The following is a 26,393-nucleotide window of genomic DNA, read 5'->3' on the forward strand; positions in this document are numbered from 1 at the left end:
TGGTTTTTCTATAAAATGGAATATTACTCAGCCATAAAGAGCGAGAGAATAGATTCATTCATAGGAAAATGGATACATATTGAAGATATACTCCTAAGTGAAATAAATAAGTCCCACATGTGTAAATACCAAATAGTTTCCCTGGTGTGAATATTCTGCAACAATGCATAAGATTCTAATAAGATTACTGACATTTAGAAATGGGAGGAAAGGAGCTAAAGGTGTAGGGAAGGTGGGATGTGTAGGGGAAGGGTAATAAGGGAAAAGAAAAAAATGTGAGATAAAGAAAAGATGGAAATAAAGTGTTTGTAGATGGGGAGGGGAGGAGGGGGTGAAGGGAGGGCAGGGACAAGGGGAAAAAAATGAGAACCAAGACCTGTCATGTAAAGGTACAAGATCCCAACAATGAATGTAACTGTACTGTATCCCTAAAATGTACCAATAAACTCAATAAAAAAAATAAAATAAAATAATCCTTAATTCTGGAAAAAAAAAAAAGAATAGACTTGCCCACAGAATGATCATGTCAGTTAATTTCTGTTTTATTCTTTTTATATTTTTCCTCATTTTTTTCATTTCTCTTCCTTCCTTTTCACCTTCTCCCTCTTTAGTTCTCCTTCCCTTTTGAATAGTTTCTTCTTGTTTCACAACATCTATGCAGATCATTTCTGTTTTAGAGTAAGGACTCTGATACTGTCATCCCAATGAATAGTCTAAGACACTTAACCAAAGATACATACTTGACATGTTTTTTATCTTGATTTTACCACATCAAGTCCATAGTATTCTTATAAGCAGTGGAAAATATATAGCCTCAGCTGCATGCAGTTTTCAAAATGTGTGTATAGTGAGATCTTTATTATTATCGTAATAACATGCTGATGTTTGTATTTTCTTTTGTAGATGCTCAGTGAAAACTCCCAAGTGATGTAATAGACAGTGTCAAGCACCAGTTAAGTAAAACATTTTCTAAGATTTCAATATTATTTTAATTTATATTTTTGGCACCACGTATTGAGTGTAAAATGTATTCAGAGTGCTTGTATCTTGGAAAAATGTGCATTTCTTGGAATTATCTTTAAATGAATCACCCTAAATACCCCAGCAGTTTCATCTGTATTTGCTGAACATTAGTGTTTTGTTATATTCTGGAATGATAATGTAATGCCATTTGAATGGTTTTCTACATTTTATTAAGCAAAATAAGATATTGGTCATTTAATTGGTTAATGCTATTATTTAGTAGATAGCAGTCTTCCAGAGGATATTATTGAAATGCTGCACAGATGTATCCCATTTGTAAAAAAGCTTCACCATGTCATGGTTCATTTAAAAAGAAAGAAGAAGGCCAGGGATTTAGCTCAGTGGTGCTGCCACCTGCCCCACAAGGTCCTGAGTTCGATCCCTGGTACCAAAAATAAAAATGAAAATAAGCTAAAATAAAATAAGAAGAAAGAAGACACAGGCCATACTGTGCCAAACAGTGTAGTAGCAGAACAGCCCCCAGGGAGAGAGAAGTCAGCTGAGGCTTTGCAGTTCCTTTTGTGCTTGGAGTCTGTTCCCAAGGACCCTTCATCCTTTCTCCAAAGCAAAAGAGCCAGCCATTCTGAGTTACAGGGACCTGTCCCCATTAAACAAAAGTTGTGGTCCCTGATGCAGGTTCACTGATAATTTCTAAAATCACATGAATAGTGCATTTCCCTCAGGAGATGCTGGCAGCATTTTATTCATTGTCAAAGTTTGTGATTCCCTCATTTGTGGATCAGAGCTCATGATAATGAAAATCTGTGAATTGTACAGATTTGCATGTGGAATCTGTAATTCCTTTTCCAAGGAGAAAACACTGATGACATCATAAATGCAGAACGTTTTCTGTGGTGGGTGCCGCTGATGATTCCCCTCCTATACTGCCAGTTTACTAAAGGCTTTCAGATGGCTCAGCCTCCTGAGAATGGATATGTGGGCTCTGTGGGAGGCCTCTGCTTTCCCTGTGTTGTCTCTGTCTCAAGTGACTCTGGGAGAGTCTCTCTGTGGGTCTCTCAGAGGACTCTGGGGATGGTGGTCTTTGTTGGGTCTCTGCAGAAGGCTCTGCAGGTCCTCTCTGGATTTCTGTGGAGATCTCAGTGGGGTCTGTGCAGGTCTTGTGGAGTTCTCTATGTCTCTGTGAGGTCTTGGTGGGGTTTCTGTAAAGGACTTAGGTGAATCTCTGGAGGTCTCAGTATGGGTTTCAGTGGTGGTCTCTGTGGAAAGCTATATGCAAATCTGTGGACATCTTGGTAGGTCCCTGTGGTTTCTCCCTGTCACTGCCTTCCCTACAGGGGCAGTGGGGCTGGCAGCGGCAGAAAGGAGACAGACAGTCGTATTCTTCCTAAATCCATCTGGTCTATCAAGGTCACACCCTGTGGCACTTGTTCTTTTATGAGTATTAGAATCCATGTGCACCTGCCTCTCAGATCCTAGTGGGACCCAGCAGTTTAAGGCTCAGAGACCAATTCATTCCAACCCTTCCTGGACCTAGTTCCAAGAGTTCTACTAGTCCACCTAGAAACTGATGCAGTTGTCATGGGAGACAGGACCTACCTCAGGAGAGACCTGCAGAGACTAGACTAACATCCCTAGTGGCTGCCCAGTCCCACTAGGGTCCTGTAGACATGGAGGTGAAGTCTGTGCCCATCCTCTCTGCTGCAGTGATGCCTACTGACAGGGCTCTCCACCCTGGAAAAATTAAGGCCCCGGATGAGGAGCTTACTGCTTGCTCCAAATGGGCTTGTGGACAACATGGAGCATTGAAGAAATGGCTCCTCCTCTCTCTGCTTTGGAGCCCTCCAGCTTTGCCTTGTGGATGATCCCTGGGAAGAAGAAACCTGGGCTGGAAGCAGAGTGAGCCCAGCAGGGTCCATTCCTGGTATGCTCCCATCACAAGCCAGTTCCCACATTTTTCACAGGTCACTCCCCCTTGTGTGTTTTCCTCTTCCCCTACTGGTATAAGCAGGCAAGTTTTGGGAGCCAGGGTGAACTTGCTTTATGCCCCCAGGCCAGCTTTTCAACACTTCTAGGTTCTGCTTCTCCCCCAGGAGCAGTGCTGAGACTAATTGTATGTCTAAAGGTGACCATTTAAAAGTCACAGCCAGAGTTCCCCAGTCCCGACTTTTCTACCATTGCCAACACACTCAGACCTTTTGGTGAGAGGAGTGATATCTTGTCTCTGAGGTGAAATAGGAAGGAAAAAATGTCACAAGCAGACATCAGCAGGGCAGGTTGTAGACTCGGCAGACTGTCTCAGGTAGACATCTGCAGCAGGGCAGGTTGGGACCTGGGCAGACCTCTTATCTTGTCCTTGAAACCAAAGAATGTTGTATTGGGATTCCCATAAATACATGACCCTCGTACTCGGCCTTTTCCTTCCTCCCTTCTCCAGATTGGAACTGGCCCATGAACCATTGCACCATGCACACCCCTGGAGTATCTGAAGAATTATATCCCCCAAAGATTGAGGAAGGGCCCTAATCTTTTTTATTTCCTCTTTGAGTTTATTGGTACATTTTAGGCATACAGTGCAGTTACATTCAGTATTGGGATCTTGTACCTTTACATGACAGGTCTTGGTTCTCATTTTTTCCCCTTGTCTCTGCCCTCACTTCACCCACTCCTCCCCTCCCCATTTACAAACACTTTATTTCCATTTTTTCATTTTCTCATATTTTTTTCTTTTCCCTTATTGACTTTCCTTTACCCTTCCCACTTTCCCTGAATCTTTAGCCCTTTTCTTCCTATTTCACATTGTCAATTATCTCATTAGGAACTTATGTACTATTATAGGATTAACGATCTAAATATTAAAAAAACTAAACTTGCTGGAAGATAAATTAGGCAGAACTCTTGAAGACACTGGCATAGAAAAAGACTTTATGAACAAATCCTCGGTAGCATGGGAACTAGAAGAAAGACTCAACAACTGGGATCTCATCTTATTAAAAGACTTCTGCAGTGCAAAAGAAACCATCAACAGAACTAAGAGACAACCTACAATGTGGGAAAAAAATTTTACCAGCTGCTCCTCAGACAAAGGGCTCATATCTAGAATATACAAAGAACTCAAAACAATCAGCCCCCACAAATATAAAGGCCTAATTCAAAAATGGGCATCTGAAATGAACAGACATTTCTCAAAGAAGTAAAAGCATCAAGTAAATATATGAGAAAATGTTCCACATCACTGGTCATTTGAGAGATGCAGATGAAAACAACACTGAGTTTCCACCTCACCCCACAAAGAATAGCTGCTATCAAAAAATCAAACAATAACAAATGTTGGTGGGGTTGTGGGGAGAAAGGAACCCTTCTTCATTGTTGGTGGGAGTGCAGACTGGTGCAACCACTGTAGAAATCAATATGGAGAATGGAGATACCTCAAAGAGCTGGAACTAGAGGTTCCATTTAACCCAGCCATCCCTCTGCTGGGTATCTTTCCAAAAGAATTAAAAGAATCATATCACAGGGATATATGCGCACCTATGTTTATAGCGGCACAGTTTGTAATAGCTAAAACTTGGAAACAGCCCATTTGCCCATCAGTTGGAAACTGGATAAAGAAGATGTGGTTTTTCTATAAAAGGGAATACTAAGCCATAAAGAATGAGAAATTAGATTCATTCATAGGAAAATGGATACATATTGAAGATATCCTCCTAAGTGAAACATTTCTATTTCTAATGTGATCGTTTTCTCTCCTTCTTTTGGTAAGTTTCACTAAGGGTTTTCGTTTTGTTGTTGTTGTTTTCAAAGAACCAGCTCTTCTATTCATTGTTCTTTGGAATGTTTAGTATCAATTTTGGGCTTTGTAATTTTTGCTCTAATCTTTATTACTTCTTTCCTTAAACTAGATTTGGTTTTGAACTGTGGTTTACCAAGTATCTTTACTACTATTGGCTCATTCACTTGAACTCACTGTTTCTCCATGTGAGGATGACTGCATTAAATGTTCCACGGAGGACTTCTTTCATTGTGTTCCATGGGTTCTGGTATTTTGTACTGGCACTGAGTTCAGGAATTTTTTTTCTTCCTTGGTTTCTCTTGTGATGTGTTGAATATTCAGAAGTGCAAGTTTCCCAATTTTGTAGATTTTCTGTGGCTTCTTTTGTGATTGATTTCTAATTTCAGTCCACTGATTTGATAGCACCATGGCATTATTTGAATTATTTTGTATTTCCTTAAGAAGGCTTTGTGGATTAGTATGCTGTCCATTTTGCAGAAAGTTCCATGTGATGCTGAGAATGTGTATTTTATTGTAGTAGGGTAGAATATACTGTAGATATCTAGCAAGTCCATTTGTTCAAAGGTGTAGTTCAACTCTGACATTTATTTGTTGATTTTTTGTTTAATTCATCTATTTCTTTGTGAAAGTGGGGTTCCAAGATCACCCAATATTATTACCTTGGTATTTTTTGTTCTTTTATGTCAAGCATGGTTTATTTTATGAGGTTAGGTACTCCAGTATTCGGTGCATATATATTTACAATTGTTATCTCTTCCTGTTCAATATATAGTGGCCTTCTTTGCCTCTTCTGAAGAATTTTAACTTGTAGTTTACAAGCGAAAGTGTGAAGAGATAAATCACAGAATGGGAGATATTTTTGCCAGCTATTCCTTGGATAGAGGACCTACTATCTACAATACATAAAGAATCAGAAAAAATAATTATGAGGAACTCAAAAGACTCAATCAAAAAAATGGCCATTTGAAATAATAATCACTTCTAAGATGCTGAAATGACCAACAATTGTAGGAAAAAATCTTCAACATTGCTGGCTACTAGAGAAATGCCCATTAAAGCAACACTGTGCTTCCATCTTATGCTAGAAAGAATGGCTATCATTAAGAAATCAAATAACAAATACTGGAGAGGCTATGAGGAAAAGGAAACCCTCCTACATTTTTAGTGGGAATGTAAACTAGTACAACCACTGTGAAATCACAATGGAGATTCTCCAAAACAACTAAAACTAATTCCATTTAACCCAGCTATTCGCCCTCTAGGGATCTTCATGAAAGAGTTAAAGACATGACATTATAGAGACACATACATACCCATGTTTATAGCAACACAGTTCATAACTGCTAAACCTTTATTTCTTTTTTTAAAAAGATTAAGTTTATTGGTACGTTTTAGGTACACAGTACAGTTACATTCATCAGTGGGATCTTGTACCTGTACATGAGGTGTCTTGGTTCTCATTTTTCCCCGTTCCCCAGCCCTTCATTCACTCCTCCACCCTTCCCTGTTTACAAAGACATTTTTTCCATGTTTTTCCTTTTCACATTTTTTTCTTTTCCCTTTTTACCTTTCCCCTACCCCTCCCACTTCCTCTACTCTTTTAGACCTTTTCTTCCTATTACACACTATCAATTATACATTTTTATCCTTTTTAAAAGTTAATTTTATAGGTACATTTAATGTATGCAATATAATGACATTCATTGTTGGAAATTTGTACCTTTACATAGTAAATCTAGGTTCTTATTTTTCCCCATTCCCCTAGCCTCCCTTCAACCCTTCCCTCCCTCCCAATCTATAAAGATTTTGTCTACATTAGCTGTAAATATCTCTAGTTTCTCATTCTTTATGGCTGAGTAGCACTCCATTTTATAAGAAAAAAACTTTGATGGGCAACTGGGCTGTTTCCAAATTTTAGTTATTACAAACGGTGCCGCTATAAACATGGGTACACATATATTGCTGTGGTATGATTCTTTTAATTATTTTGGGAAGATATCCAGCAGAGGATTAGCTGGGCCAAATGGGACTTCCAATCCTAGTTGTTTGAGGTATTTCCATATTGATTTCCACAGTGATTGCACCAGTCTGCACTCCCACCAACAATGAAGAAGGATTCCTATCTCTCCACAACCCCACCACCATTTGTTATTGGTTGATTTCTTGATAGGCATTCTTACTGGAGTGAGATGGAATCTGTGTTGTTTTTATCTGCATCTCTCGAATGACCAGTGAGGTTGAACATTTTTCATATTTTTTTTTTGCTACTTTTACTTCTTTGTTTGAGAAATGTCTGTTCATTTCAGATGCACATTTTTGAATTGAGTCTTTATATTTGGGGGTCTGTTTTTTTTTTTTTTTAGTTCTTTATATATTCTCAATGGTAGACCTATGTCTGAGGAACAGCTGATGAAAATTTTTTTCTGCATTGTGGGTTATCTGTTATCTCTGCTTGTGATTTCTCTGGCAGTGTAGAAACTTTTTAAAAAGATGAGATCCTAATTGTTGATTCTTTGTGCTAGTTCCCATGCTATTGAGGATTTGTTCATAATGTCTTTTCCTATGCCATATCTTCAAGAGTTCTACCTAACTTATCTTCCAGCAAGTTGAGTGTTTCTGTTTTAATATTTATATCTTTAATCCATTTGAATTTTAGTTTAGTGCATGGTGAAAGATACAGGTCTAGTTTTAATCTTGGATAAGTTGAAATCTAGTTTTTCCAAAGCCTTTTATTTTTATCCAGTGAGGATGGTTGGCTCCTTTGTCAAAGAGGAGGTAGCTGAGTATGTCAGGAGTTGTTTCTGCATCTTCTAATCTGTTCCACTGATCCTCAGATCTGTTTCTTTGCCCAGTACCTTGCTGTTTTTATCACAGTGGCTTTGTAGTATAGTTTCACGTTGGGGATTGTGATACCCCCTGCCATATCTCTATTGCCTAGAATGGCTTTTGTTATTCTAGTCTCTTCTGTATCCAAATGAATTTTTGGATTGTTTTCTCTAGTTCTGTGAAATATACTGTGGGATTTCAATAGGGATTGCTTTGACTCTGTGTAGTAGTTTTGGAAGTATGGACATTTTCACTATATTGATTCTTCTTACTCAGGAATAAGGGGTGTCTTTCCATTTTCTTATATCCTCTTCAGTCTCTTTTTTCAGAGTGTTGTAGTTCTCAGTGTAGAGGTCTTTTGCTTCCTTCATTAAATTCATTCCTAGATATTTCCTTTTTTTGTTGTTGTTGTTACTGGGAATCAAACTCAGGACCTTGCACTTGCGAGGCAGGCACCAGCACCACTGAGCTAAATCTCCAGCCCTTGGCAGAGATTTTGGGTATTCTATGTAGAGTATCATAACGTCAGTAAATAATGACAGTTTAATTTCTTCCTTTCCTACTTTATTGCTTTTATTTCTTTCTCTTGTCTAATTGCTGTGGCTAATGTTGCCAAAACTATATTGAACAGGAGTGGTGATACTGGACATCCTTCTCTTGTTCCTGATTTTAGCATGAAGGTTTTCAGTTTTTGACCATTTAGAATGATGTTGGCTGTTGGCTATTCATAGATAGCCTTTATGAAGTTGATATAAAGACCATCTATTCCAATCTTCTGCAGGGTTTTTATCATGAATGAGTGTTGAATTTTGTCAAATGCTTTTTGAGCATCTATTGAAATGATCATATGGTTTTTGTCCTTGACTCGGTTAATGTCAGTCAAGGTGAGAGGTTCTTGGTCTCTGCGCAGTTTGGACCAGAGCCCCTATTCAGCCTGAAGTAGCTATAGAAGATGGGCATTCCTCTCTCTCTACCACTTAAATATTTTCAGGAATCAGGTCTCTCTGATGGGAATAGTATAGGTAGTAAAACAGGGACAAAAAAAAAACAGGGGCTATAGGACCAATCCCCCTCCACTCACCTGAATTTGAGCAAAATCCCCAGGGCCAACCCCTTGTCTCAGCACCCTGTCAATCACACTGTCAATATGCTCTGACAGAACCAAAGGGAGGCCCTGTGCATATTTCAGATCCTTAAACCCAGTGCATCCCATGCTGTTTTCTCCTTTCTGCCAGTACTATTCTTTCTGTTTGTACCTTTCTCCTTTCCTTAAGCATAAACCTGCCTTTACAAGGAAGTACTGGGGGCTGAGAGGGCCTATTGCTTGTGTGTTGCCTTATACCGCACTTCTCTGGGACTGTGCTCAGAAGCTGCATCAGTCCCTGGGTTCCCAAAGTCAGGGAAGGGCAGGTGTTAATCTCTAATAAACCACTTTTTAAAAAATTGAGCTTATTGGTACATTTTATCTGTACAGTACAGTTACATTCATTATTAGGATCTTGTACCTTTACATGACAGGTCTTGGTTCTCCACCTTTAACTGTGCTGCTGCAGTTCTTCCTAGGACTTGGGACTGATAGAATGCCCAAGAACAGTGTAAGCAATGAGAGGGCCTGGAATGCCTGCCTGTCCTGGGGAAAGTGGAAAATGGTTGTTCAAGGGTTAATGGAGCAGTGATCATCTTTCCAGTGAATGGTGGTAAAACAATTAGATATCCCCTAGGAAAACATAACTAAACACTCAACTCAATGCCTATTACATACCATAAAAGAGAATTTGAAATAGATCATAGGTTAAATGTAAAATAAAACTATGAAAATTCTGGAAGAAAAAGAACACCTTGGTCATTTAGGCTTAATGAAAGATTTCTTGAATTGACCCCAAAGACACTAACCACATACATAAAAATTAATAAATTATATTTCATCAAAATGAAGAATCTTTGCTCTTCAAAAGACACTATTAACACAATGAAAATGTGACCAATCAACCGTGAGAAAACAGTCACCGAACACAGAGAGGACTTATAAGAATCAATTACAACTGAAAGATGATGACACAAATGACCTGATTTTTAAGAAGGTGCAAATTCCCAATGCTGAATGTCATCATATTCTATACCTAAAGTGTACCAGTAAATTTAATGAATATAAAAAAGAATTGATCAGAAGATTTGAACAGACGGTTCAGTGAAGAAGGTACTAGATGGCAAAAAGCACATGAAATATACCGGTGCTCACTGGATGCTGGGGAAATGCAAATTAAAACCACAAATGAAATATGACCTCACACTATCAGAATTTTATAAGTTCAGTACCACCAAGCATTGGCAAAGGCATCACTTAGGCTGATGGGAACTTACAGTACTGCCACATGTAGCGGTAACTTCACAAACCATTCGGAAAGCAATTTTCTATCAAGTTAAACATATTACAGCACAGCAATTACAATGCTTGCTATTTCAGAAAAATTTGCATGCATGTTGATAGTGATTTTATTCATAATATTTAAAAGCTAAAAGCAGCCCCAATGCCTATCAATGGTGAATGAGTAAACAATTTGCTGTATCCATCCCCGGTACCAAGAAAAACCCAAAAAACAAAAGCAAAACCAAAAAACAATTTACTGTGTTATGGAATGCTAGTCCCTAATGAACAAACTGAATCCTCAGACAGCATGGATGCATTTCAGAAGCATTGTGTTTCTGAAGAAAGTCAGATCTAGCATATCACACCCTGTGTGACTAATTGACATGAAATTCAAGAAAACAGAAAACTAGAACTAAAGTGGTTTCCAGGGCTGGTGGTCAGGGAAGGGGATTAACACAAAAATACAAGGGAACTGATCAGGATGATGTGTTACATATCACAGCCATGATCGTTGTTGCCAGACAACATGCACCTGTAGAGTACTGTATGCTTAAAATTGTTAGATTTCATTGTGTATAAATTATATCCCCCAAAAAACTTTCCCTTGCCCAAATCCAGGGGAAGAAAAGAAATATTTTTAAGATACTCTCTGAATTTAGGGCCACCAAACCGAAAGGTGAAATGATGAGTAGCTTGAGGATCACATTAAGCTTAAAAGTTGTAAATTTAAAAGCTTATATTTTAACAATAAATTAATGCAAAAGGAAAATTGGGGCACAGCACCACCTAGTGGTGCTGTGCATATTTATAGCACCTTTCTAGGTTTCCATGACCAGGTAGTAGTTATGAAAACACCAGCACTGTAGTCCATCTAAAGTTATTAATGGTATATATTAACAATATAGGGTCCGATAAGATTTTACTAATGCTCCTAAGTAATTCTGCACCATCTAATACCTATTGATAATTTAAAAACAGGAGAGTATTGTCTTTCAGCAACAAGTAAAATCTATGTTAAGAACAGTCTCATTTGAACTAAAAATAACAACAAAAAACTGCTGTAAATATTATTATTTAACATTTTTCATCAATGGAATAAATTTCAAATAAACAGAAGCAAGATATGTAATTATGTAAAAGAAGTAAAATTATCACAAGTGGAGAATATGGGAATAAGATACTAAATAAAATACAAGAGAATTATCTTTAATTTTTTTAATTGAGTTTATTGGTACATTCTAGGTAGACAGTACAGTTACATTCATTACTTGGATCTTGTACCTTTCCATGCCAGATCTTGGTTCTCATTTTTTCCCCTTGTCCCCACCCTCCCTTCACCCCTCCTCCCCTCCCCACCTTCAAACACTTTAATTCCATTTTTATATTTTTTTCCTTTTCCCTTATTCCCCTTTCCCTATCCTTCTCACTGTCCCTACACCTTTGGAGAATTATCTTTCATTTTTGTAATGCATGAGGATATCAGATACGATTAAAGGATAGAAAAAGTATTAGATTTGTATAGCACAACAATCATAGAGGCTAACCTACAATGGGGGAAGGCTATGCTATTAATAATAGAACCAAAAAATACACAGAATACAAGCAAAATTGAACTTCAAAGGATGAAAATTTATTGAACGAGGCACCAGAAAGTTCATGTGGTGAGACATATATTGTCTCTTACTGCAAACATTGGGGGGAAATGTAGGTGTCTCTCCTCTTCCATTTTTCTTACATCTTATGAAAGCCCTGCCAAGATCATGGCAGAATTGCTTTTAGAACTTGTTAATATAAATACTACACTTATATGTACTGTGTTGCATGGGTTTTCTTTTTGTTGTTCTTTGTACACTGGGGCATCATTCTGCACCTTGTCTTCCTGTGCACAAAATCACCATTTTGAAATGCATTCATGTAAGAAGGTGCAGTGCTCTGTTGTAGGCACATATCCCAGACTGTGTGTTCTCCTGTGGATGGGACTTAGGGGCACAGGTGCACACAGCTGACAGCAGACCTGCTGGGTCATGGCCATGTGCACATTCAGCCTCACTGTGCTGCTGTCCAAGTAGGCAGCGCAACCACCTGCCATGGAATCATCTCCTCTTGAAAGGTTGGATATATACTATAGGCTGAATGGTGCTGTGTACACACACACACACACACACACGTGCACACCAGATTCATATGCTGAGCCCTCACAGCAGTGGGCTCATACTAGAAGTTAGGCCTTCGGAAGATGTATGGGGTGAGAGGAGATCCAGTGGTGGAGTTCCCATGGTCTCACAGGAAGGCGCTGAGAACAGAGCATTCTCCTCTCTCCTTTCCTCTCTCCACCATGTGAGGATGCCATGAGAAAGTAGCCAATCTGCAACCCAGGAAGAGCATTGCCAGTGACTAGCCCTGCCAGCACCTTGAGCTCAGACTTACGTCCTACAGAGTTGAGTAAATTCATCTCAGCTCTTTTAAGCCATCCACACTGTGGTCTGAAAAATGCAGTAAAAACTTTAAATAGGCTCATATGCTTCATATCTCTTCTCAAAACATTTTTAACTCCATATCAAATACACTTAAGACAGGAGTAAGTACTATGTGGCATGGAAAAAGGGAATCAATGTTACACAAATTTCAAATCTGTTTGGGATGCAAGGCAATCCTACACAGACCTTTGGGGGTCTTCTGGACCTTGGAAAATCACCCTAGAATAGACTGAAATGAGAGATATTAAACAATGGGTAATGAAAACTTGCCTACAGTTTGAGTTCACTTTAAGGCTTCTGTTCTTGAAGCTAATAGATTTATTTAAGGAACCCCCCAAAAAAAACCCCACAAAACAGAATAAAGATAGTATGACAACAAGAATCAAGCACAATTCTGAAAGACTGTCGTACCTACCCCCAAATAAAACAAAGCAAAATGAAGTATCTCTTCCAAAGACAATAACTACTTTGTTGTCTGAATAAATTTTGCAAAACCGCCATGTGTTTGTGATAACAAGCGGGGAAACACATTAAACTGAAAGTTCTTTCCTGTTTTTGATTATAAAAGTTGTCTGCAGAATGGTGTGTTGGCTTGAACATGAGCTTGAATGAATACAATGAAAACAAATAAACTTTTCATTCCAGCAAGTAATTTTCAGGGACTTCATTGTTATCTCTGAATAGCACATAGGCACTAAGTCCTGCAGAAGTTGCAAGATAATGGAGCAAGATCTACACAGGGTCTGTTCTGTGGGGAAAGTTGTTGGGGCTCAGAAATTCTCCCTGAGTGACTCAGGTGCCCTGATGCCCATCATGTTGACATCTTTGCTAGGAGAAGGCTCATCCAGTCTTCTACACACAATTAAGGGTCAGACATAGGCTCCCTTTAGCGAAGACTTGGACAAACCAAAGATAGTGACAAAATTTCACCTCTTCAGATAGATGGAACATTCTGTGTTCACACAATACAGATGTGCTAGGAGTGTTTTGCTGAATAATTTGTATGACTGATTTCATTGCTAACATACAATTTTATACAGAGGGTTCGGTTTTATTAGAAAAGGAAAGAGAATATGTTCTTATTGCGACTCCACATATTGATCTACCATCTGTTTACATCGCCATGGGGCTGGCACATAGCAGATGCCCAGCTTCTCCAGGCCCATCTCCATCCAGCTGCCTTGCAGTGGGATACAACCCACCCTTTGCCCCTACTGATGTGCTCACCAGGGCTGGCATGTCACTTCATCTCTTCAGCACACCTCAGCCCCTCGGTCTCCTGGGCCTCTTCCTCCTTCCTCCACTGAAGCCTGTGATCCGAACAAGCTCCATACCATGGGGAGCCTTGAAGATGGCACCATGTGCACACCCAACTCCCCTCCCATGATTCTTTCCCCTAGAGAGACCCCCCATCTCCAAGGCCTTTGTTCCTTCTAAATTCCCAAGCCAAAGACTTGGGAATTGTTTTGGAGGCTTCTGTCTTCCTCAGTGACCAGACTTGATAGGCTTCCCAAACCACACCAACCCTGTCTCTGGCTCCCCAGTTGTCCCTACTTGTGTCACCCAGATGATAGAGATGTCCCCAGGCACTCTGCCTTGCCTACTCACTGCTGTGCTCTCTGTTACTTGAGGTGTCTTCAAAGACTGCAGATGTGGCAGGGTGAGCACTGGGTTGTCCTCTCATGGACTAGGGCAGACTGGAAGTGGCATTTCCAGCTGTCTTGTTGTGGTTGTGCTGCTGTGACAGAATTCCATGAACAGACATTCATGTGGCTCACTGTTCTGGAGCTGGAAGTCTAAGAGAGAGAGTGGGCTGCACCTAGTGAACACTTGTGTGTGGCTTCATCATAACACGCACGACATGGTAGTGAGACAGCACAGGAGAGGAGCAGAGAAGGGGGCCAGACTCATCCTTTGTTCAGGAACCCATCCCCACAATAATGGCAGTAAACCATGCATGAGAGCAGATCCCCTATGGCCCAGTCACCTCTTAAAAGCTGCCCCCCACCCCCGTTTCTTACCCTGGTGCACTGGGGATGAACTTTGGGGACACATTCATACCGTGCATGGCACCAGCATTGCCTTCCCTGTGTAGCACAGGTCAGTGTTCTCCACAAGGCTGGGACAAAGGCCAGGACTCCCTTGAATGCCTTTGTGATTAGACATGTAATGGACAGATGCAGGGATTCCAGAACCTTCCAGGTGGCCCTCAGTCTCCTGTGCTACTGCTGATAGCTGACACTTGATAGCAACCCCATTTAGCAGCAGTTTTGGGGATTCCCCACAGGCTCCCTTTCTGGTCCTGCTTTGGAACACCCGGCCTGCTCTGACTTGTTCACACACACACCCATCTGCTGTTCCACACAGCTGTATCCCACAGCAGGCTTAGTGACAAGCAGGATAGCCCCTGGCCCTGATCTCAAGCAAGTGAGCCCATAAGGAACACAGAAGAGCTCTTGGTCCACCTGCAGGGACCTGGTGTTAAGTCACTTTGTGGACAATGGTTATCTCCTTCCCAGCCCTGAGGCCTTGGGATGTTGTCACCAGAACATCACAGTGTGGAGAGGCAAGGGAGGCAGAGAGACAGGAACAGCAGCTGTACAAGGATGGGTGCATTAGAGGGCTAGGCATGGGCAGTGGTCCTTCCCTGGAGATACTGGCGTCCCATCACAGAGGCTCTGATTGCCACATGTCCTCATCTTCAGTATTTCTTTCTAATGCCCCTGTTAGGAGATGAAATGTGATGAATGTACCAATAAGCACAGCACATGTCTGAAAAAAAAAAACAGCAAATATATTAAAAGGCAAGCAAGCCCATGAATATGGGAAATGGTGATAATGTCATTGGCAAGGTGGCAGACTCTCTCCTGCTTAGCTTATTTTAATACTTTGTGAATTTTACTTTAGTGTACAACTCCTAATCAAGAAACTACAAAGGAAAAGAAATTGTCCCAGAAAACGCCCTAAAAATATTTATTAGTTCAGTCTACATGAAATACGTGTCTGCATGAAATATGTAGACAAAGCACAATGGGGTTAGTCCTTAGCCCAGCCTCCTTTCTAGGGAACAAAACCAAATTTAGTTAAGTAAAAAAGATAATCTATTAAACTGATAACAGCCACCTCAAGGCATTATGTAACTGTGAACCTTAAGGAGCCCTAAGTCTATTTTAAAGCCTATGTTTAGTTCTTTAGAATTTCAATGATGAATGTGCACGCAAAATAATGTATACATAAAATGGACCGATAAACTTCATGAATAAAAAAGCTCATTAAATCTCCGGAGTTCCCTGAATTTTCGAGAACAAGAGCTAACCAGGATGTTAGCATTTAGGCTGACTGATGGACACTGGGCGCGTCACATTTTGTCCGGAAGGGAATAGGCCAGGGAGCAGTGAATGAGCACCCTGACCCCAGCTCTGTATTCCTGCATCCCACCCTCCTCTCACTGGTGATGGAGAGGACAGGTAAATGCTTATTAGTGATGGAGGCTGAGTCTGTAGTAGAGACATGGGCTCTTCCTATGGTACAAAAGCAGAATATTCCAAGATAAGGCTTTTGGCACCGTAAGTGTCCCAGGCACTGGCAAGGCCTTTGGACAACCTTACACAACAACACTGAGAACAATTAGTAGCAAACAGTAACTGCTAAACATATTTTCACATCTGGATACGGGGGGGGATTGGAATCAAATTCACATCTGGAAATGACACAGTGTTGACAATTTTTTGCACACATATGCATGGGACAGTTTGGGAGAAGTACGGAAAAATATCCTTTTGACTTAAGAACTCAGGAAATATAAGGAATTTTTGCATTTTATACTTTTCAGGTATACTCCAACAAGCATCATTTACTTTCTTCAGAAAACTACACACCTTCTTTTCTAAAATTACACTGTTTTTTTGAAAGCATTAATACAACCATCGAAACATAGAAACAACCCAAATGTTCATATACAGGTAACTGGGTAAACAAATCAGCATGCATCACAAAAGATCACTTGGCAGTAAAAATGGACAGATTGTTCAACACACACACACACACACACACACACACACACACACACACACACACACACATTCAGCCTGGATGGGATGCAAACATCACACCAAATAAGACAGGCACCAAAGAGCACTCTTCATTTGATTCCATGTGCACTAAAAGTCAGGAAGAGGGAAAACTGGTCAATGGTGATAGCAGATTGGCTGATGTCTGGGATGGGCTAAGGGTGACTCTACAATGGTATGGGGAACTCTGAGAGTTGAGAGAAGTATTCCGCATCCACCTGTCTGAGACCATCAAATTGAGTATTTAAATATAAGTTGACCATTCTTAATCTGAAATCCAAAATACTCCAAAACTCGAAATGTGTTGAAGACTAACATGACATTAGAATTGGAAAATTCCACACTGTAAACTTGTTTCATGCAAAAAGAAAAAATTAAAATAATGTATCTGATTACCTACAGGCTATACATATAAGATGTACATGAAACATAAGTGAATTTCAAGTTCAGACTTGAGGCCCATCTCCAAGACATCTAGGTATATGTATACAAATATTCTGGAAGGCTAAGTCTGAAATACTTCTGATCCCAAGTATTTTGGATAAGAGGTACTCTGTGCACGAAACTGACTCCCTATGTTTTCTACTTTAATGATACATCACTCAGCTGTTCAATGTAAGGGGCCAGATGAACAATAGAGTGAAGTAGCTGCGTGTTTGGGGTCTCCCAGGGCATCTCCTGCACTGCTGGTCTGTGCTTTTCACTCAAAAGTCCTCAGCGTCCAGCACATAGATCAGCCTGTGCTGTACCCCTCACCCCTAAGGCTGTTGGCTGGGGATTCTATCCCAAGGGCTGGGTGACAGTGGCACCCAGAGCATCATTGCCAACAGCCCCTGGGACTTAGTACGCCACAGTCTCTAAGAGGGACACAGTGGACTTGGACCTCAGTCATGTACCAGGGCTTGGCTTTCTGGGGTCTGTTCCTGAACAAAGGACAGGGCCTGTCGGTGACAGAGGGTCTGCTACTAGGGTGTATAGCCAGCATCCTTCTTCTTCCCTCAAGAGCCAGCTTGCTATAGGGAGAATCAATGTAACTCCTGAACCTGGTAGGTGTCTGAAACTCAAGTCCATGCTCTCTAAAATCAAAGAATGGCTTCTAAGAACATGGAATAAGAGTAGGAGAATTTTATTGAGAGAAAGAAAGCTTCTAAGAGAGACAGAAGGGGAACCAGAAAGTGGGTTGCCCACTCTCCCAACTTCTCAAAGGTGTTTTATGGGACAAAGCCATGAGGTAAGGTGGGGCAAAATTGTAGTCAACTAGTAAGATTACAAGAACAGTTGCTTAGGTAATATTTTTAATGGGGATCCAATGGGGAAACAAGTCATTTAGCAAGCATACAAGGAATGAACAAGGATTTTCAGTGGTAAGGGGTGGGTCAGGGATCTTTCTTGGAAGATCTTTGTCCCCCACCCAGGTGATTGATACCTATTTAGAGTATCAATCACTGTTATGTGTCCTACATGGATGTGGTAGTTTCTCTTCCAATACTAGCCTTCAGTGAATGTGTCTTCATTGAACTCCACGTTGGCTCCTTGTGGGCTGGCCCTGTGTAACTGCCTACAAGATATCTAGTTCACTTACCAATCCACAATAAGCTGCCCCCACCATTTGCCCTATGGCACTGCATTTGGGATAGCCCTCCAGTCCTTGCCCTTTCCCCAGGAATATCACACCAGAGGGGAGGGCCCCCCTCAGAATGATGGCCATTGCCTGCTGAGTTCCAGAACCCCAGGGATCCTCCTCAGTGCAATAATGTTGGAACCCAGCAGTCAGGAGACATGGAGAACAGCACTCTGGAGTAGGGAGATGCTAGTATTGTAGTAGGTGAGTTAATTAGATATTTAGTAGGCAGTTAGACAGGGCCATCCCTCAAGGAGCCAACCTGCAGGAAAATCAAGGAACCAACTTGGAGAACAGTTGAGGCACATTCACTGGTTAGCATTATAAAAAAGAAAAGAGGTACTACTTCCCCTAGAGATGAATAGCAGTGATTGATATTCTAAATGGGGAAATTCCTTGTACATGATTTGTATTCCCATGTGATCCTCCTTTAATCAGTATTACCTGGGTGACTACACTTCTAATCTTATTGGTCGGTCATAGTTTTGTCCCACCTCATGCCCACCTTGTAATTTTCCACTGGGTTTTATGATCCTGCATTTGTCCCACCCTGACACACCCTCATCTACTTAACTCCTCTCTTCCTCTGGAATTGCAGTTTCCCATCTTCCCAGATAAGGTCAAATCCTCTCGCAGGACAACCTGAGGCTTCTCTGTATTTATCTTTCAACAAGTTCCTTGGGGACTTGTTATTCATATAGCATTGCTTAAAGTATCTCCCCAACGAGAAAGGGAGCACAAATGGCAGTTACTTGCCTGTCTCATGCAGCACAAAAACCTGTGCCACACCTGGGACTGAGTGGGAGACAAGTAGTGATCATGAATGTGTTTACAGGCTGTTTCCAGCATTGTGAGCATTAACAGTCGGCAGAGGGGATGCTGCTCACCTCCAAACCCAGAGCACTGAGGCCATTGAGTTAAATGAGTTAAATTTTCACTGCATCATGCACACACCACCTGGGAACTTATTTGAAGGACTGGGAGGGACTGGAATAGTAAGTGCAGGCTGAGAAAGCTCAATGAGTGGCTACTTGGGATTCGAAGGGTGGGGCTGGTCCAGGTCTCTCACCAAAGCCTAGGTGGGGAACAAGTGTATTAATACCAGAGCAAGTCCCTGCCAAGTGAAGCTATGGTCATAGTATGCTTTGAGTACACCTATTATAGACAGATGAGCTAGGAAAAATATTGTAGGCAGTCAGATAAGGCTAAGCCCTCAAGAGGGCCAGGACAAAGGTAAAACACATCACAGCTGCACTTTGGCTGAAAACCAGGCCTCACGATGCAGACAAGATGACCACACCCACATACTTCTTCAAAGAACTGGGCTCAGTGAAGTATAGATAGGTATCAGCCACCCTGGGGGTGACCAGAGACCTCTGGACCCATTGCTTCCTAGGAGAACCCTTGTTCTTTCCATCCACACTTAATACATGACTTGCTTCCCAACTGGACCACCATTACCTAAGTGACTATACTTGTAACCTTATTGGACGTTCAAGGCTGTGGCCCATGTTGTACCCACATGGGTTTCACCCTATAAAACTTCTCTGTAAAGTGGGATTCTTGGGCTCCCCACTTGGGACCCCTCCTGCCCCTCAGGAGCTTTCCTATCAATAAATATCTTACTGCTTTTAACCTCCATCTTTCCTAGGACTCATTCCTCGATTTCTAGAGAACAAGGACTCGGCGTATCATACAGTTAACAGCTTGGGAGATATATTTCATATTTTATTATTTTCCACAACATACCTGGCATTCATGAAGTCTCATGTCCTTGCATGGTATTGCAAGGGGGAGAGTTTGTGGCTCCACCCCCAGATCACACATTGGATTCCTGACCTCAGCCTGATGGTTCAAGGAGATGGAACCTTTGTGTAGTGATGATGTCATGAAGTTGGGGCTCTTATTCTGACAGTTAGTTCCTTATAAAAGAGGCCCTGGAGAGCTTGCTGGTTATCTTCTCTCAGCCATGTGAGTCTTCATCAGATTCCAGATCTGCCAGAGGCCTGATCTTGGACTTTCAGCCCCCAGAGCTGAGAAACAAAATTCTGATTTTAACCAATCAGACTATGGCACATTGTGATGCCGACTGGCTCTAAGCCACTTAGGGATCCATACTGAACTACATTCAGGTGAGATGAAAGAACTGATTCAATGTGGATAGATATCCATGGCAAACACGGTGAAAGGTAGTGAGTCGTGGAAATGTGTCTTTAGAGAATATATCTTGTCCCCCAATGCTAGGTTCCCTGGTCTCACTGCATCCTTGCTACCAGGAAATGAGCAGCCTTCCTGGGCTATGGGCTCCTCCATGCTGTTCTGCCTTATCGCTGATACAGCGTCATAGAGGCAGCTGACCATGGCCTCAAACCTCTGAAGCCAGGAGCCAAATAAACCTGTCCTCCTTTAAATTGGCTTTCTCAGGTATTTTTAAAAGCAGCGACAGAAATTAATACAGACCCACCTACCCTTCTCCCTTGGGGACCTTGTCTGGAAAAGCAGCGGGGCCACATTGGGCCTCTCATGGAAACCAAGGAGGGCTAATGGACACCAGGTACAAAGCCTTGAAGTTCACCTCCTACATTGCATCGGTTGGTGTGCTTTCTCCACTTTCAGATACTTTTCTGCCATTGCTGGAAGCATCGTGATGACAATCACTGGAAGCTGCTCTGTATGGAATCCCTGCTCTGTGGGAACGTATCATGATGCAAAGAAGGCCAGATTCTGGATTCCTCTCTGACCCGGCTGTGTGGCTGCACCTACCCCTGCTCCAAATGTGCAGACCCATCCATGAGGCCACTCCCATGGTGCCACTGCTGTCCCCACACAGCCATCTGGCCCACACTGAAGCAGAAAGGTGGTGAGGCTGGCTGTTCCTAGGTTTATCACAACAGGTTCAAGCAGGGGTGAAACACCTGCCCCGTAGAGCCAGGATGCACAGTCCCAGGCCTGCCTGGTCCTTTCCCCATGCAGACAGCACCCCAACTCCCCCTACTCCCAACTGGCCTTCCCCTGGAGCTAGGGAAACTAGACTGAACACCTGGTTGCAGGCTCTCTCCCTTGGTTCCTTACATCCCAGGACCACCTTGCTGGAAGTCCATCCACTTGCCCCAGGCTGCCTCCAACATGCCCAGCTTCCCTGCAAGGTGGGTCCTCCCCACAGCAAGCACACCTGTACCCTCTTAAGCATTCTGCCCCTAAACTGTTGATTCCTCACTTCTGTCTTAGTTCCTATTCAGTGACATGAACCAAGCCCTGGATATATCTGAGAACCTAAACATATGGAGTGTATTTTTTCATTTCATCTTCCCAGAGCTAAGATAGCATCAGGCTCCTGATTGCACAGATGAGAAGACTGAGGCAGAGGAAAGCATTTGCCTCTAGTCATCCAGCTGTTTAGCCAAGAGTCAAACCAAAATCAGCAAGGAGGCCAAGGAGAATGCTGCCTGCAACTGGCTAGGGGCTCTACTTCTCCATGGTGCTTGGCCCCATGAGGCCACAGCCAGGGCAGCAGGAGCACTGAAGAGGCTCCTGCTTCCCAGAAAGTGGTGCATGGAACCCCAGCAGCTGAGCTCTAGGAGCAGGGACCAAACTGTCAGACCCAGGGATTCTGCAGATCCCGACAGGGCCTGAGCAGTCCTGGAAGGCAGAGAGCTGCAGAGCCAACCTTATTCACATCCAAAAATAAGAACTGTGTGATTCTTTCCCTGAAAGGTCAAGGTAAGTCCATGAATTCATATCATATCCTTGAGCCTGTCTCTGTTAGTCTTGATTGATTCATGTCATCCATCACAGAGTGACTACTGGCCTTGTTCTGTCCCCACAGCTTTGATGCCTGGGAGACAGAGATGAAGAAGACAGAGGAGGTCACACCACACAGCGTACGTGTGAGGCAGGGGCACAATGAACAAGACAGAGAATAAAAATTTCATGAAAGTCACCACTGAAATGCAGAAAATTAAAGTGGAATTATCTGGTCAGTATACTCCAGCTCCTCAAATATGGTGGTCCTGGGATAGGGAAGGCTCTGATTAAAGTTTTAAATCTGATGAGCAGGAAGAAAGTAACAGCTGGTACAAGGTCATCCAGGGTGAGCTGGGACTGTCCCCAAAGTAAAAGAACAGCAGGCTTGGAGGAAGTAGAAGCCCTGAGGGTGAAAGAGGAGAGAGCCAGCCAAGGCCAGGGGAAAAGGCAGGCAGCCAGCGTGTGTGGTCCTTGGAGTCAATCCAGCATGCTGGGAGGACTTGCAGAGTATGGTTTCCTTTGACACAGGTTTCTTAAAGAACCCCCTTGGCTACTTTCAGTGCAGTAGGTGTAGGTTTCCAGAATACAACTGGGAACAGCACTGCAGATTACTGCTCATCTGTAGGGAAGGTGTTGCCTGCCACCTCATCCAGAAGGTCTGACAGGACTCGCCAACACCCTGTTAAAAGCCATCCAGTCTCCCAGCACCCCTGGCCACATGGCCAGATGACTGAGGCCAGAGAAGGGCCATGGCCAACTACCACCTCACCCGTGCACCAGAGGCTGCCACAGCCTGCAGGAGTCAGAACCTGGTCTGAGCCCTCTACACTGCCCACTCCCCGCCTGCGTCCCTCTGCAGTGCTCTCCAGAGCCCCACTGGACACATCAACATCCAACCCCTCAGCGTGGCAGTGCCCTTTGGGGAGCACTTGGGGGACATTTCCAGAATACATTTCCAAAGAGATTGTATAGGTCACGGACATCCCATCTCAGTAATACAAAGGGCTGGGAGAGCAGTTCCTCAAAGGGCTGTTCCCTGAGATCCCTGCTGTGGACGCCTACAAGGTGATCCCCAGTCACCAGACCTGTGCCATCCTTTCCTTCTGAGTGTGGCCACAGGATGTGTAGGCCAACCAGTCACAAATGAGGCTGACATAAAAGCAAAGATGGGCATGTTTGGATGCAAAGTGGATCTACTATCAGGAAAACAGAGGCTCCTTTAGAAATCGGGCATGTGGGGAAGCCTTCTTTACAACAAAAGGAGCATTCTTTCAGGGAAGATAAGCATCAATTGTTTTTTTGTTTGTTTGTTTGTTTTTGGTTTTTTTTCCCCTTGTAGTGCTCTGTATTAAACCCAGGGTCTCACACATGCTAGGCAAGTGCCCTACACTGAGCTACACCTCAGCTCAACATCAGCAGGACTAAGGTTAAATTCAATGGCTAGAAACTGACACAACAGGGTGCTCTAAATCCTGTCCATGGGGGGGGGGCAAACTGCCGATCCAGTGTTTCTCAAACCTAGGATGGGGTTAGATTCCAGAAAATCTTTCTCTTTGGCAGATTCAGGTCCCAGCATAATGCCTGTGTGGTATCTTGTCTCTATCCACAAAATCTCTAAGAATCAGTGAAGTTTTGCTCTCTTTTTTACCATTCTGCAGCCACTCTGCTTTCTATCTTCTCACATGTCCCTCTGCATTTGGGTATAATGCCTAGGACTCCCTTCCACACCCATTAGGAGATTCTCCTGGTGGCCTTGGAGACTCAGCCGGACTGTGACCTGTCCAGGAGCAAGCAACAGCCTGTGAGAAGCCAATATAAGGATCTGTGAACAACTCTAGTGCCACAGAATTTAAATTATAGATAAAAGACACAGCATAAATAGAAAAGAAATTCCAAAACTGACACACATAGAAATAAAATACAAATAGCCTATATCTTATAAGAGATGATATCCACACCCCAAGACCTTCTCACAAGAAAACATTCTGCCTAGATGGTTTTAAGGGGGGATTCTATCAGTTTTAGGGAGAGCGTGCTCTTGAAAATAGCAAAAGAGGAAATGATTCCTAACTCAGCTTGTCAGGCCCTGTGTAATCACAATCCCCAAACCCGATGAGGACATGAAAAGAAAGGGAAATTACAGATTGATTTCTTATATGAACAAAGACACAAAATCCCAAATATTATGTTATTGGTAACCCAAGTCCAGCAGTATATAAAACAAGGATAACACATCCCAACTAAATTGAATTTACTCCAAGAATGCAAAGTTGAATAAATAGCAATCTTTGAGAAATCAAAACATCTTGTCACATGAATAAGATAGGGAATTTCTGAATCATATAAAGTCATCTCAACAGATGCAGAAAAGTATATGATAAAAGCCCACCTACTTGGGACATTTTAGATACTTTAGAAAACAATCTCTTCCCCTAGCACAGGAACCCAGACATCTCAGTTAGTGCTCAGTGGTCTAAGTTTCCCTGGGGACTGAGACACTGGTCCCAATGGAACTGATCAGTACTGTACAGAAGGCTAGAGCCATTGCAGAACAAGAAAAGAATGTAAAAAACAAAAGTTGTCAAGGGAGAAAATATAACAACCAATCTCATGAATAATATTATTTTCTAGGATGAAAATACAAAAGGATCTAACAAAATCACCAAAATTTTGGCATGGTGGCACACATCTATAATTCCAGCTCTTGTGAGGCTGAGGCATGAGGATCTCTTAAGAGATCAAGGCCAGCCTGGGCTATACAGTGAGTTCAAGGCCAGCCTGAACTACAGAGTAAGACCCTGTCTTTAAAACAAACAATTTTAATGCATTAGCAAGTTTTCTGGATCGAGATCAAAACTCCAAAATGTTGCCTGCTTCCGGCATCTTCAGTGGTAAATGAGTGAGAGATGGAGATAAGGGTTTTATCAAACTCTAAGGACACAGCTCACAGGCCTCTTAATATGTATGTACATAAAAATGTCACTATAAAAAGTGTCACATGGTGCTATTATTTGGAACTTGAATGTCCCCAAAAGGCCATATGTGGGGGGCTTGGTCCCCAGCACTGGCACTATTTGGAGGTAGTGGACATTTGTAGTGGGGCCTCATGGGAGCAAGTGACATTACGGTGGCTGGCCTGGAAGGAGATGCTAGGGCGCTGCCTTTCCCTTCCCTCTTTCTTTGCATCCCAGCCTCTCTGAGGTGACAGCTTCTTCCACATGTGTCCTGCTGTGCTGTGCTCCTCACCATGGACCCAAAGGCAATAGGGCCACAGATCATGGACTGAAAATTCCAAGTCCAAGATAAACCTTTCCTCTTTTTAAGTGAATTTATTATCACAGGTGTTTGTTACAGCAATGGAAAGCTGGCTAGGATACCCAGATATAATAATATAGGGTTGTTTTTTTTTTAAGAAGAAAAGATTCCAGGTATACTGTGAAATTCTTCCTGTGAACCCCTAAGCTACCCTCGGGGGCTCCTGGAGGAGAACATTGTGTCCCTGGTGAGACCATTGTACTCTAATTCAGGAAACAGCCTCAGCACTTTGGTTAATAGCCTATTCCCATTTTGTCTGTCTGCCTGGTCTCCACCAGATCATGGCAGAAGTTAGCATCCATTTGTGCAGTTACCTGCTCCTTCTTGGTGCTGCTCTGTTCTGCAGACCACGGTCAGACACTTGCGTGTCCTGGAGAGACGGCTGAGCCAGAAATAGCGACTGGAGACAGTCACCTGACCCAGAGAAGTCTTTTCTTCCTCCCCTTGCCTGATTCTTCCAGTCAGGTGGCAAAACAGTCTGTGCAGGAGGAACTCCACACACAAAAAAATTCCATCCTGCACAGTGGAAAAACCCAGAATTTTCAAGGACACAGTGACCAGGCAAGCCCCAGGGCACTGAGCGGAAGCGGAAGAGCCAGCAGGGCTGAAAAAGCTGGCACAGCGGACAGAGGAGCAGCAGGCTGCAGGCCCTACCCAGATCAGCCTTCTGCATCCTGGGCTCGGCCCACTGGCGGGGGCAGCCTGGTGTCCTAAAGTAGCTCAAAGCTGGGGTAAAGGTCATAGAGCAAAGCGGCTGAAGAAGAACCTTCTGAATTATTAACATGGAGAAAAGCCTTACTCAGCCTGTATGAAAAGGGGCTTTGGGGGTTCCGGAGTCAAGGGTCTCAAGGACTTGGCAGATAGAGAGCAACCACAAAGCTCAAAGGACAAAGCCCAAATTTCCTTCACCCTGAGTTCAAATTATTTCCAGGAATTGGACAAGAAATGGACAGTAGTCATTTAATGTTATGTTTTAGGGAAAATGAGTTTTCATGGAAGTGACTGGGACCTAAGAAAAGAATGCATTAGGTACAGAAAGAGTTTTCCCTTGCAGAAGAAGGAAGAAATCATAGTCCCTCTTAAAGTAGAACTGTTAATATACATGCATCTAAAATACAAACAGATGTGATTTTAAAAAAAGACAGACGTTAGCAAGGAGTGGTGAAGCAAATGAAACCTTCATTCATTGCCCGTGGGA

General features: G+C 42.5%; 1 long non-coding RNA gene across 12 annotated transcripts in view; it reads left to right on the plus strand.

Moving 5' to 3' along the window:
- Window positions 1-901: 901 nt before the first annotated feature.
- Window positions 902-26,393, plus strand: part of LOC104850573 — a 30,912-nt gene continuing 5,420 nt past the window's right edge. For 6 of the 12 annotated variants that reach the window (XR_777016.3, XR_777014.3, XR_777008.3 and 3 more), the window contains exons 1-2: window positions 19,696-21,282; window positions 21,450-22,112. This is a non-coding gene — a long non-coding RNA (uncharacterized LOC104850573). Of the gene's footprint in view, window positions 958-19,695; window positions 21,283-21,449; window positions 22,113-23,538; window positions 24,394-24,511; window positions 24,588-26,393 lie in introns of those variants that run through there. The other 6 variants (XR_002024814.1, XR_777010.2, XR_777009.3 and 3 more) reach the window with 6 other exon arrangements.

Source organism: Fukomys damarensis, unplaced genomic scaffold, assembly GCF_012274545.1.
Source record: "Fukomys damarensis isolate Sample0158 unplaced genomic scaffold, DMR_v1.0_HiC HiC_scaffold_27, whole genome shotgun sequence".
Taxonomy (NCBI): domain Eukaryota; kingdom Metazoa; phylum Chordata; class Mammalia; order Rodentia; family Bathyergidae; genus Fukomys; species Fukomys damarensis.